This window comes from Anomaloglossus baeobatrachus, chromosome 2 (assembly GCF_048569485.1).
Source record: "Anomaloglossus baeobatrachus isolate aAnoBae1 chromosome 2, aAnoBae1.hap1, whole genome shotgun sequence".
NCBI lineage: Eukaryota > Metazoa > Chordata > Amphibia > Anura > Aromobatidae > Anomaloglossus > Anomaloglossus baeobatrachus.
In genome coordinates, this window is record NC_134354.1 from 220,826,939 (window position 1) to 220,839,732 (window position 12,794).

A 12,794-nucleotide genomic window follows, 5' to 3' on the forward strand; every position below is an offset into this window, starting at 1 on the left:
CCTAAGAATATGGGAGATTGTTGTTGTGCTGCAGGTGACAAGTACTTGCCAGAAATTTCTGCAGCTCCTTTAATGTTGCTGTAGGCTCTTGGCAGACCTCCAGGCCAATTTTCCTCTAGTCTTTTCAGCAATTTTTATAGAGCTGTCCATTCTAGGTAATGGTATATCTAATATCTTGGAAACTGTTTTGTACCCTTCTCCTAACTGATCACTTTCAACAATGAGATCCCTTTGCTGCATTTTAAGCTGTTTACCGACCATGGATTTTACTATCAAGTGCAACTAAAAAATGTCAAAGGTGTGGAGACTTTTTATTTTTACTATATTGTGTATTTTAGACCCTTATTTTGATTCTCTCAACTGGGAAACATGACAAAGCGCAAAGTGGCTTTTTTAAAATTGTACACGAAAATTGCAGCAATAATTTTTACCAAATGTTGGAACAAAGTAAACCGACCGATCTGTTTCACACTCAGCCAAGGTAGTCTGAAGAATCCCTAAATTTACCATCCAGCATAAGCCACTGTGATAACATTAACACCTTATCAGCTCTGAGCCATCTTATAGTTAGATTGTATTAGTAAATCTGCTATGTTATGCTTTATTTATAGAAGATAATAGATTCAGTTTCTAACAATGTATGTGACGCCCAACATTATATGAGACATTATTGCTGTTCGGTCTCCGTAATAGAGACTTTACCATCTGTCATCCATATTTAAAGTACTAAAAATCCATTTTTTTCATATTCTGCATTTCCACTGATTGCAATTAATTGAGTAAACAGCAGTTATCTCTGTAAATCCAGCTATACATAGATTGAGATTTGTGTTAGTGGATTAAAGCGGTATGCCCATAATGCACCACGGATTATGCCACGAGCTGGTCCGACTCTGGCACTGCATTCTTCTCCTGAAGGCACACTGCATTGCACCCCAGGGAATGGAGTCTGGACCATGCCTGTTCTTCATTTACTAGACTATGATCTCCAGCACTTCAAAGAAGGTTAAAAATATTTATTAAGGTTCTATTAAAAAAGATCCATCGATCATGAAAACAGTGAGGGGGGACACATTAAGAGAAATCCAACATGTTTCAGCTAGTAGAGCCTTATTCAAGGATTGGCTTATGCGTGCTTATCTATTAACTATTATCGCTTAACATGTCCTTGTTATCACATGAACCATGTGTCCGTGTGAACCACACGTAGACCTGTTTGCTTTATCGAGCAGCACAAATAAGGGCCCATAGAAATCTATGGGTCAATGCAATCACAGCATATGGATGACATCCAGGTGCTGTACGTATTTAACATTGAAAGTATGGGAGAAACTGACATTTTCTACTTGAATTTCACAAAAATTAATATTCTTCAGAATGCAGGTTTTTGTTTTTTGTTTTTTTTTTGTTTAAACTCCTGTGTTCAAATTAAGCAACATGGTGGCCAAGTAGCTGACACTTTGCTGAACTGTAAAGGGCTGGCAAAAGGTGTGTTGCGTTTTTTTTTATTATTTATCCAATATATATATATATATATATATATATTATAATATATATATACACACACATTCACGGTACAGACCAAAAGTTTTGAAATTTGGACACACCTTTTCATTCGAAGAGTTTTCTTTATTTTCAGGACAAGGGAGGTCTCCCCATTATTTTTTTTTAAGCAGTACTACAGCTATGCTGTTAACTTTTGCTCACAGACATGTGACTCAAACATTTTGTAGTGACAATAAAAGCTCCTTGTGCTCGATGGGCCCAGACACCTGACAATACTAATAATAATATTTATTCACTTATATAGCGCCATTAATTCCATAGTGCTTTACATACAGTACAGGCCAAAAGTTTGGACACACCTTCTCATTCAAAGAGTTTTCTTTATTTTCATGACTCTGAAAATTGTAGATTCACATTGAAGGCATCAAAACTATGAATTAACACATGTGGAATAAAATACTTAAAAAAACTGTGAAACAACTGAGAATATGTCTTATATTCTAGGTTCTTCAAAGTACCCACCTTTTGCTTTCATTACTACTTTTCACACTCTGGACATTCTCTAGATGAGCTTCAAGTCACTGGAAATGGTTTTCCAACAGTCTTGAAGGAGTTCCCAGAGATGCTTAGCACTTGTTGGCCCTTATGCCTTCACTCTGCGGTCCAGCTCACCCCAAACAATCTCGATTGGGTTCAGGACTAGTGACTGTGGAGGCCAGGTCATCAAGGTGTGTCCAAACTTTTGGTCTGTAATGTAATATTTTAATATATTGCCTTCAATGTGAATCTACAATTTTCAGAGTCCTGAAAATAAAGAAAACTCTTCGAATGAAAAGGTGTGTCCAGATTTCAAAACTTTTGGTCTGTACCGTGAATGTGTGTGTGTGTATATATATATATATATATATATATATATATATAATATATATATATATATGTGTATATATATGTGTATGTGTATAGATGTGTATATGTATATATATATATATATGTATATATATATATGTATAGATGTGTATATGTATATATATATATGTATAGATGTGTATATGTATATATATAATATATATATATATATATATATATATATATATATATATATATATATATATATATATATATATATATATATATATATATATATATATATATATATATATATATATATATATATATATATATATATATATATATATATATACACACACACGGTGCCTACAAGTAGTATTCAACCCCCTGCAGATTTAGCAGGTTTGATAAGATGCAAATAAGTTAGAGCCTGCAAACTTCAAACAAGAGCAGGATTTATTAACAGATGCATAAATCTTACAAACCAACAAGTTGTGTTGCTCAGTTCAATTTTCAACATAAGTGTGGGTCAATTATTATTCAACCCCTAGGCTTAATATTTTGTGGAATAACCCTTGTTTGCAATTATAGCTAATAATCCTCTTTTATAATACCTGATCAGGCCGGCACAGGTCTCTGGAGTTATCTTGGCCCACTCCTCCATGCAGATCTTCTCCAAGTTATCTAAGTTCTTTGGGTGTCTCATGTGGACTTTAATCTTGAGCTCCTTCCACAAGTTTTCAATTGGGTTAAGGTCAGGAGACTGACTAGGCCACTGCAACACCTTGATTTTTTCCCTCTTGAACCAGGCCTTGGTTTTCTTGGCTGTGTGCTTTGGGTCGTTGTCTTGTTGGAAGATGAAATGACAACCCATCTTAAGGTCCTTGATGGAGGAGCGGAGGTTCTTGGCCAAAATCTCCAGGTAGGCCGTGCTATCCATCTTCCCATGGATGCGGACCAGATGGCCAGGCCCCTTGGCTGAGAAACAGCCCCACAGCATGATGCTGCCACCACCATGCTTGACTGTAGGGATGGTATTCTTGGGGTCGTATGCAGTGCCATCCAGTCTCCAAACGTCACGTGTGTGGTTGGCACCAAAGATCTCGATCTTGGTCTCATCAGACCAGAGAACCTTGAACCAGTCTGTCTCGGAGTCCTCCAAGTGATCATGAGCAAACTGTAGACGAGCCTTGACATGACGCTTTGAAAGTAAAGGTACCTTACGGGCTCGTCTGGAACGGAGACCATTGCGGTGGAGTACGTTACTTATGGTATTGACTGAAACCAATGTCCCCACTGCCATGAGATCTTCCCGGAACTCCTTCCATGTTGTCCTTGGGTTAGCCTTGACTCTTCGGACAAGCCTGGCCTCGGCACGGGTGGAAACTTTCAAAGGCTGTCCAGGCCGTGGACCGCTAACAGTAGTTCCATAAGCCTTCCACTTCCGGATGATGCTCCCAACAGTGGAGACAGGTAGGCCCAACTCCTTCGAAAGGGTTTTGTACCCCTTGCCAGCCTTGTGACCCTCCACGATCTTGTCTCTGATGGCCTTGGAATGCAATTTTGTCTTTCCCATGTTGACCAAGTTTGAGTGCTGGTCACAAGTTTGGGGAGGGTCTTAATTAGTCAGAAAAGGCTGGAAAAAGAGATAATTAATCCAAACATGTGAAGCTCATTGTTCTTTGTGCCTGAAATACTTCTTAATACTTTAGGGGAACCAAACAGAATTCTGGTAGTTTGAGGGGTTGAATAATAAATGACCCTCTGAATAAGGGTACTTTCACACATCCGGATTTTTGCTCTGCGGCACAATACGGCGTTCTGCAGAAAAACCGCAACCGGCTTTTGTAACGCCGATTGCGGTTTTTTTTGCATTGACTTACATTAGTGCCGCATTGTGCCGCAGGGGCTTGCGTTCGGTCCGATTTTTGCCGCATGCGGCAGATTTAGCCGATGCGGCGGCCGGATCGAACGTACCCTGCAACGTTTTTTGCTCCGGCAAAAAACACCGCATCGCGCCGCATCCGGCCGCTGCGGCGCATTTTTCAATGCATCCCTATGGAGGCCGGATGCGGCGCGATGCGGAAAAAACCGCATCCGGTCGCCGCATGCGGTATTTTCCACTGCGCATGCTCAGTAGCATGCCGCAACCGGAAAAAACCGGACCGGCCGCATGTAAAAACGTATGCAAAGGATGCGGTGTTTTCACCGCATCCGTTGCATAGTTTTCACAGCCGGATTGAGCCGCAGGGCTCAAACCGGATGTGTGAAAGTAGCCTAAACCTTTCACAATTTTAAAAAAATAAATAAATAAATAACAAAAGAAATAACATTCTTTTTTGCTGCAGTGCATTTCACACTTCCAGGCTGATCTACAGTCCAAATGTCACAATGCCAAGTTAATTCCGAATGTGTAATCCTGCTAAATCTGCAGGGGGTTGAATACTACTTGCAGGCACTGTATGTATATATATATATATATATATATATATATATATATATATATATATATATATATATATATATATATATATATATATATATATATATATATATATATATATATAATTATATATAAGAAGCACCAAAGACCGTATGGGAGTTTAAGGTTTTTTCGTTTCTTTTTTTTTTTTTTTTCTTCCCCTCCCCCGCCTCTCTACATCTTATTTTTATAATGCATTGTGGTGGGCATTCAATTCACAGAGAACATTTCTGAACATTGAATTTCCCTATAAGATCCATGTGATTTGTTGATGCTCCGTCTGACTTCTGCAATCCATAGCAGTTATTGTAGGGTTTGCTATGTTCCACAACAAAGATTACTCATCAGCATCTGCAGGGATGGATTTTGAAATGTGACCTAGTTGAAGACCACAGTAGGGCGCTCCTCTATAATCTTTTACATATCCTCTAGGGCCTATGGACAGGCATTGTCCTTTATGGGACTCTTCCATTTAAAGCGTTTGTCCACCACATGGTAAACCCTTTCTTAAATGTCCGAGTCCCCCAAGTAAATAGGAAAAGCTTGTCCTCACCTCCTGCATCAATACCCTACTGGAAATGTGAGCGCCTGAGCCTCCTGGCGTTTGTGTGGCATTATTTTTTGTGCTGCCGCCAATCACCGCCTGCTGACCAGCTGCAGGCTTTGTCAGAGGAAAGGTCCATTGTGACGGAATGTTGATGTGCAGGAACCAATCGGAGACCACTGATTGGCTGCAGCAGTCCGATACAGCAGCATTACCAGTACTGCTGCAGGAGGCAAGTATCTTATCTATTGGTTTTATTCTATATGCGGACTCTGAGATGAGGTTGCCAAGTACTAAACATCCACATTAAGATTATTATGGCTTAGTGAATGTTATAATAATATTAAAACTTGTTTCAAACTTGGTAATGTATTAATATTATGTGTATAAAATTGGGTATTGTCTTTTTAATTCCTTCTGAAAGTGACAGAGATGTGCTGGAAGCGAAGAGGAAGTGGTGAGAAGGGTGTAGCCGTGTTACACGATGACTTAACCGTCTATTCCACAATACACAACCGTTTATCTTTTTATGAAGTCAGATTCGATGCAGCTTAGTGAGAAAGTTTGGTTTCAGCACTTAGGTTTACGGTCTCTTCTGCAGTGCTGCATACTTAAGGTTTTTAAAGGGACTCTGTCAGCAATTTTTTTGGTACCTTAACTGAGAGCAGCATAACATAGAAAAAGACCCTGATTCCAGCGATGTGTCACTGACTGGGATTCATGCTGCACTTTTGATAAAATCCAGTTTTTATCTGCAGCAGTTCTGTGAATGCTGAGCTCTGTATAACCCCACTAATAGGCAGCTTTCTGCCTATTCACACTCTACACAGAAAGCTGCCAATCATTGATGGGGTGTTATAAAGAGCCCATGAATATGGGGCACTATATCACAGCAGGTTTACTGGTCCGCTAATGAAAAAAATCACTGTTTAATCAACAAGAGATTATCAAACTACAACAAGCCGCCTAGTAAGTGACACATCTCTGGAATCAGGGTTTCTGCCCCTACATTATGCTGCTCTCAGATTATGTGGCAAAAACCTGGTGACAGATTCCCTTGAGTGATTTATCTGCCAGTCTCTTTGCAGGATCTCGCCATATCTCTTTTTCTTTTGTGTCTATATTGCCAGTGTTTTCCCAGAACTCAATATAGATGGTCACAATTCACACCAGTCTTTGCTACCTCTGGGGCTATCAATCTAGTTTACCCATCCTAAAGGCACATGGAGGGGTCAATTTCCTAAAAAGCTGAGTAACCAAACATCATGGATTTGTAGTGTGAGAGGAAACCTCAGAAAACAGGAAAACCACACCAATACGAGGGGCGTGCAAACCCCAGCAGATGTTTCTTCATCCGATTCAGTCCCAGGACTGGAGTGAAAGAAGGCCACAATGCTGATCACTAAGCCACCACAATGCCTGCCCCAAGGGGTGCAGATCCTGAAAAAGGATTTGTTAAAGGGAATCCTAATCTGATAGCAACATGATGTAGGTGCAGAGATCCTGATTCCAGCGATGTGTCACTTACTGGGCTGCTTAGTGTAGTTTTGATAAAATCACTGTTTAATCCGCAGTACATTATCATTAGAGGACTACTTGGTGTGCTGCAGGTAGTCCAGCATATTCATGAGCTCTGTATGACTGCCAGATCTGCAGCAGAGACAACATTGATATTATCAAAATGACAGCAAACTGCTCAGTAAGTGACAAATTGATGGAATCAGGGTCTCTATATCTACATTATGCTGCTCTTAGAGGGGGAGCAAAAACCTGGAGACAGATTGCCTTCAATAGTTTTCATAGCTTCAGCCATGGAGTTGCCACAAAGAGCAATTGATGTATCAGATTGGCAATATCCCAAACTGTGACATGGGAATGTCCATTTACCAAAGTCAGAGAATCCTTTATTGAAAGATAAAATGTGTGTGTGTGTGTGTGTGTGTGTGTGTGTATATATAATATAATATTATATATATAATATATAAAATATATATATATTTTTATTTATATATTAAAAATATATTTTTTTTTTTGGGGGGTGGTCATCTTTTGTCATCAGGACGTCTCTGGTGGAAAAATCAGTTTCTGATGTGAACATAAAATTTTATTTGTAGCTTCTGTATAGACCGGAAGCCACAGAGCTATGCCGGATCTGGTGCCCGTTGGGCCCTTTTGGCTAATATTAACAGGCTGTGCACAGTTTATCCCATCTAATGTGACGGCACCTGTGACTAAGATGGGAATAGATCCTTGGTAGGATCTATTATGGCTGTGCAATTCTTATTCTAGGAAAGGGTCCTAATTTATTACACATAGGCTATAAATATATTTGACGGATACTTTGAGCTTTGCCTCGGTTATTTGTCAGATGGGTACTATTTTAGCTTGTGTGATAGATGTATGATATGTCACTAGTAATTGCACCTATAGACTGAAATACTGAAATAATATGCAGTAGCCTATAATATGGCATATATTTATCAGATACATCTTGAAATTGTCATGGTGTATGTGTGTGACGAATGCCTTACAGTGGGGTACTGACCTATACCACCCAGACGGAGGTCAGGAGGACACAAACTGATGAAGCACTATAGAAATATTTAGCTTGGACATCATAAGCTTTCCTGAGGTGCTTTGTCGATATTCACTTTTTGAAGGGGTTGTCCAGTCACACCATATTGATAGGCCAATAGGATAGGTCATCAATGAGATCGGGGTTTGTCCGACAACTGGCACCCCAACTGATCAGCTGTTATTTGCTCCGACTGCTGGATGTACAGTAAATACTTTGGAGCTGTGCCCCACACGGCAGGATCGCTGGCAGGAACGGTCTGGACCACTCTGATCCGCCACCGGGTAGAACAGGCAGGTAGTTGGCTACTACATGCCTGTTAGGTTTTAAGATCAATGTTAAAGGGGCTGTCCATGACCATCTTAATTTTAAGTAAAAGTTTTCGCATCCTAGAATTATTTAAGGTCTAAGGTGTGATTATTCTCCTTGTGGAAAGTACCACACCGACGTAAGGCGAGGCCATGCAATGCTTCTCTGGGATATTAAATATCCAGATACCCTCTTTAGAGAGTACATGGATTTGAATTGCATGGCCTATAAGATTATGTACGCCAGCTTGTCACTTTCCACAAGGACCACATGTTAGATGCCTCTAGCTTAGGCAAATCCATCTTACTGCTTTTCACTGATGAGGGGTAAATGCCCCAAAACACAAGTCTACAAGTGGAGTGTCTGATTAGGCTTTTAATTCGGAGTCATGTGATGAGGCTTGTTAAAGGGTTGATAGTGACTTTTAGGATTGCTAGCTAGATCCAGTCAGTAGCACGAGAGTTCTGGTCTTGCGCTCGGAAGAGGGAGAAAATTTTACCCGTTAGGCTGTTGTTTTTTTTCAGTCCAGTATTCAGAATATAGTAGTTTTGAAAAATGTAGAGGAAAAAGTATTCAAATTGTCTCTCCAGGAAAGGAGACAAACTCTAGCGCAGCGCCACCTATTCAGGAAAAAGTAGTAACTCTCGTAGGTGTCTTGTCTACTACTTTTTATAGTCTCCAAAATCTCTTATTCTTGTCACTGATCTTTGTATCCAGAAATGCAGCACTGAGTTTTATTTGCCTCAGGTTACACAGTAAATGCTTCCACACATTAAAGAGTACTTGACTTTTTTTTAATCTAACTTTTCACAATAGGCTGATGTGTGTACATGCGGAATAACACCACTTCTAGCCATTATATGACTTAAAGGGAATCTGTCAGGTGATTTTGTAGTACAATAGTAATGTTATCTTTAAATGTGGCTAAAGGTACTGTCACACACAACGAGATCGCTAGCAAGAGCGCAGCTGCGTCACCGTTTTGGTGACGCAGTAGCGATCCCGTTAGCGATCTCGTTATGTGTGACACCTACCAGCGATCAGGCCCCTGCTGTGAGATCTCTAGTCGTTGCTGAATGGTCCAGGTCATTTTCTTCAAAGGCGACGTCCTGCTGGGCAGGACACATCGCTGTGTTTGACACTGTGTGACAGGGTCACAGTGACTGCTGAGATCGTTATACAGGTCGCTACTGCGACCTGTATTGTTCCTGCATCGCTGGTAAGATCTGACTGTGTGACATCTCACCTGCGATCTCCGAGCGACTTACCTGCAATCCCTATCAGGTCGCATCGTTTTCAGGATCGCTGGTAAGTCGTTGTGTGTGACTGGGCCTTTAGCTGGGTTTACACACTGCAACATCTCAAACGACATCGCTGTAACGTCACCCGTTTTGTGACGCAATAGCGATGTTGTTTGCGATGTTGCAGTGTGTGAAACCTATCAGCGACCCGGCCCCTGCTGTGAAGTTGTAATCGTTACAAATCGTTCAGGACCATTCCTAGGTCCTTTGTTTCCCGCTGTGCAGCAAGCATCGCTGGAAAGTTTGTGTGTGAAAGACTTTGCAGCGACTTTGTTAGCAACTTCCCTTTCAAAAGGCTGCTTATCAACGCCCCCAACAACCAGCTAGGTCGCTCTGCAGGTCCGGATCGCTGTTGAGTTGTTGGCCAGGTTTGCCTGTTTGACTGCTCACCAGCGACTTAGCAGAGACTTAGGGAGGTCGCTGTTACGTCACAAAACCGGTGACATTACAGCGATGTCCTTTGCGATGTTGCAGTGTGTAAACCCAGCTTTTAAGGAGACCTTTCAGGATCAGTAAGTTTTATAGCTTTACCTTATCCTATTATCCTGCTGTAAACTCTGTAGAAGTCAGTGTCCCCTGCAGGCTAGTCATGTGTATGTAAATACGATTTACATTTTCACTACTCCACTCCTCCTACCTCTCAGTATAATCACTATCCTTGCTGAGAGGTGGGAGGGATTATGGGTGGGGGGCAGCAGTACAAATTCCACACTGCAAGGTGGGAGAGGGAGCAGAGAATATGCAGTTGGTAAATAGTCAAGCATATATAAATACTATGTCAAACTGACTTCTAAGGGGTGCTTCACACACAGCGAGATCGCTGCTGAGTCACAGTTTTTGTGACGCAGCAGTGATCTCAGTAGCGATCTCGCTGTGTGTGACACTGAGCAGCGATCTGGCCCCTGCTGTGAAATCGCTGCTCGTTACACCACAGCCATGGTTCGTTTTTTTATTGTTGCTCTCCCGCTGATAAGCACACATCGCAGTGTGTGACCGCAAGAGAGCAACAGTCCTGAATGTACAGGGAGCAGGAGCCGGCGTCTGACAGCCTGCGGTAAGCTGTAACCAAGGTAAACATCAGGTAACCAAGGTGGTTACCCGATGTTTACCTTAGTTACCAGTGTCCGCAGCTTCCAGACGTCGGCTCCGTGCAAGCGCAGCGTCACTTGCACGTCGCTGCTGGCTGGGGGCTGGTCACTGGTCGCTGGTGAGATCTGCCTGTGTGACAGCTCACCAGCGACCATGTAGCGACACAGCAGCGATCCTGACCAGGTCAGATCGCTGGTGGGATCGCTGCTGCGTCGCTAAAGTGTGACGGTACCTTAAGGAGTCTACAAGATAACAGGAAGAGGGAGAGCTATAAAACTTATCCTGAAAGGTTTCCTTAAGCCCTATTTAAATATCATTAGTATTGTACTACAGTACTACAAAATTGTAATTTTGTTTCTCTCACTGAGAGCAATCAATCATTATTGTACTACAAAATCACCTACCTGCAGATGGAAAAACTAGTATAAAATCCTATAATGACCTGAGATAGTGAGGCTATGTGTGCATGCTGAATATTTGGTTGCAGAAATGTCTTCTCCAAATTTTTGCCACACGTTTTTTTAAGCATTCTGGGGTAGAAAAGCACTGCAAGAATTGATGTGCTGCAGATTTATTTCTGCACCAATGCTGCAAAGGAATAAAAACAACATATACACAAACTTCAGCCTTCTCATTGACATTGCTGGCATAAGGTTTTGCATGCACTTTTGTGACAAAACTGCACTCAAAAAATGCGATAACACATTTTGCACACAGCCTAACTCCTCTTGAATATACATGGCAGCTTATTGTGAAACATTATTAGACAGTATGGTTACCATTTAAGGTGGCCAAACACTGACCTGACCATCACCTCTGTCAATTATCTCCTTTGAGAATACAGTAATACGACTGAGTGTAATTAAAGATGTCCAATCCTTCCCAGGTGCCCTGTATAAAAACATTAGTTGGCTGACTGGTCCCTCTGAAATTGTTGGATTTTGCCAACCTTACTCTAATAGCAAACGTTATGGCAGATGTTGACTTCTGATGCAGCGCATGGGTCACCAATTCTGATTGATGAGTTGAAATTGAGTTCTTATCCCTACAAAAGGTTTACGTCCAACGAGGTGAAATCTTTACACCCATGGCTGTGTAAAGTAATGTAAAAACATGATAATCAGAAAACCTTACATTGTACTGCAGTAAGGGGTGCTTCACACACAGCGAGCTCGCTGCCGAGATCGCTGCTGAGTCACGCTTTTTGTGACGCAGCAGTGACCTCATTAGCGATCTCGCTGTGTGTGACACTGAGCAGCGATCTGGCCCCTGCTGCGAGATCGCTGTTCGTTACACACAGCCCTGGTTCGTTTTCTTCAAAGGCGCGCTCTCCCGCTGTGACACACAGATCACTGTGTGTGACAGCGAGAGAGCGACAAATGAAGCGAGCAGGGAGCAGGAGCCGGCGTCTGGCAGCTGCGGAGGCTGGTAACTAAGATAAACATCGGGTAACCAAGGTGGTTACCCGATATTTACCTTAGTTACCAGCCTCCGCAGCTCTCACGCTGCCTGTGCTGCCGGCTCCGGCTCTCTGCACATGTAGCTGCTGTACACATCGGGTTAATTAACCCGATGTGTACTGTAGCTAGGAGAGCAAGGAGCCAGCGCTCGGTGTGCGCGGCTCCCTGCTCCCTGCACACACAGCTAAGCGGTGTGCGCTGGTAACTAATGTAAACATCGGGTAACCATACCCGATGTTTACCTTAGTTACCAGTGTCGGCAGCTTCCAGACGCCGGCTCCGTGCAAGCGCAGCGTCGCTTGCACGTCGCTGCTGGCTGGGGGCTGTTCACTGGTCGCTGGTGAGATCTGCCTGTTTGACAGCTCACCAGCGACCATGTAGCGATGCAGCAGCGATCCTGACCAGGTCAGATCGCTGGTCGGATCGCTGCTGCATCGCTAAAGTGTGAAGGTACCCTTACTCACCAGGGTATTTAAGGTGTTCGATAGTAACCAGTTATATGTACTTTTTTATTTTTTTTAAGCAAATGTTAGTTATCAGGATTCAGAAAACCGCTGCCCCCAAGATCAGTTTATTTAAAAAAAATGTCTTTCTCACCCTCCCCAGGTCCAATACGGAGTCTCTGCTGTTTCAACCGGCCTGTCATTGGCTACAGCGCTGACATGACATAGACAGTGTT

At 42.1% G+C, this 12,794-nt stretch overlaps 1 protein-coding gene across 1 annotated transcript in view; it reads left to right on the forward strand.

Moving 5' to 3' along the window:
• The window catches only part of LOC142291248 (serine/threonine-protein kinase 38), a 125,035-nt gene that overhangs the window by 63,195 nt on the left and 49,046 nt on the right, over window positions 1–12,794 (forward strand). The gene's annotated exons all lie outside the window — the stretch shown is intronic.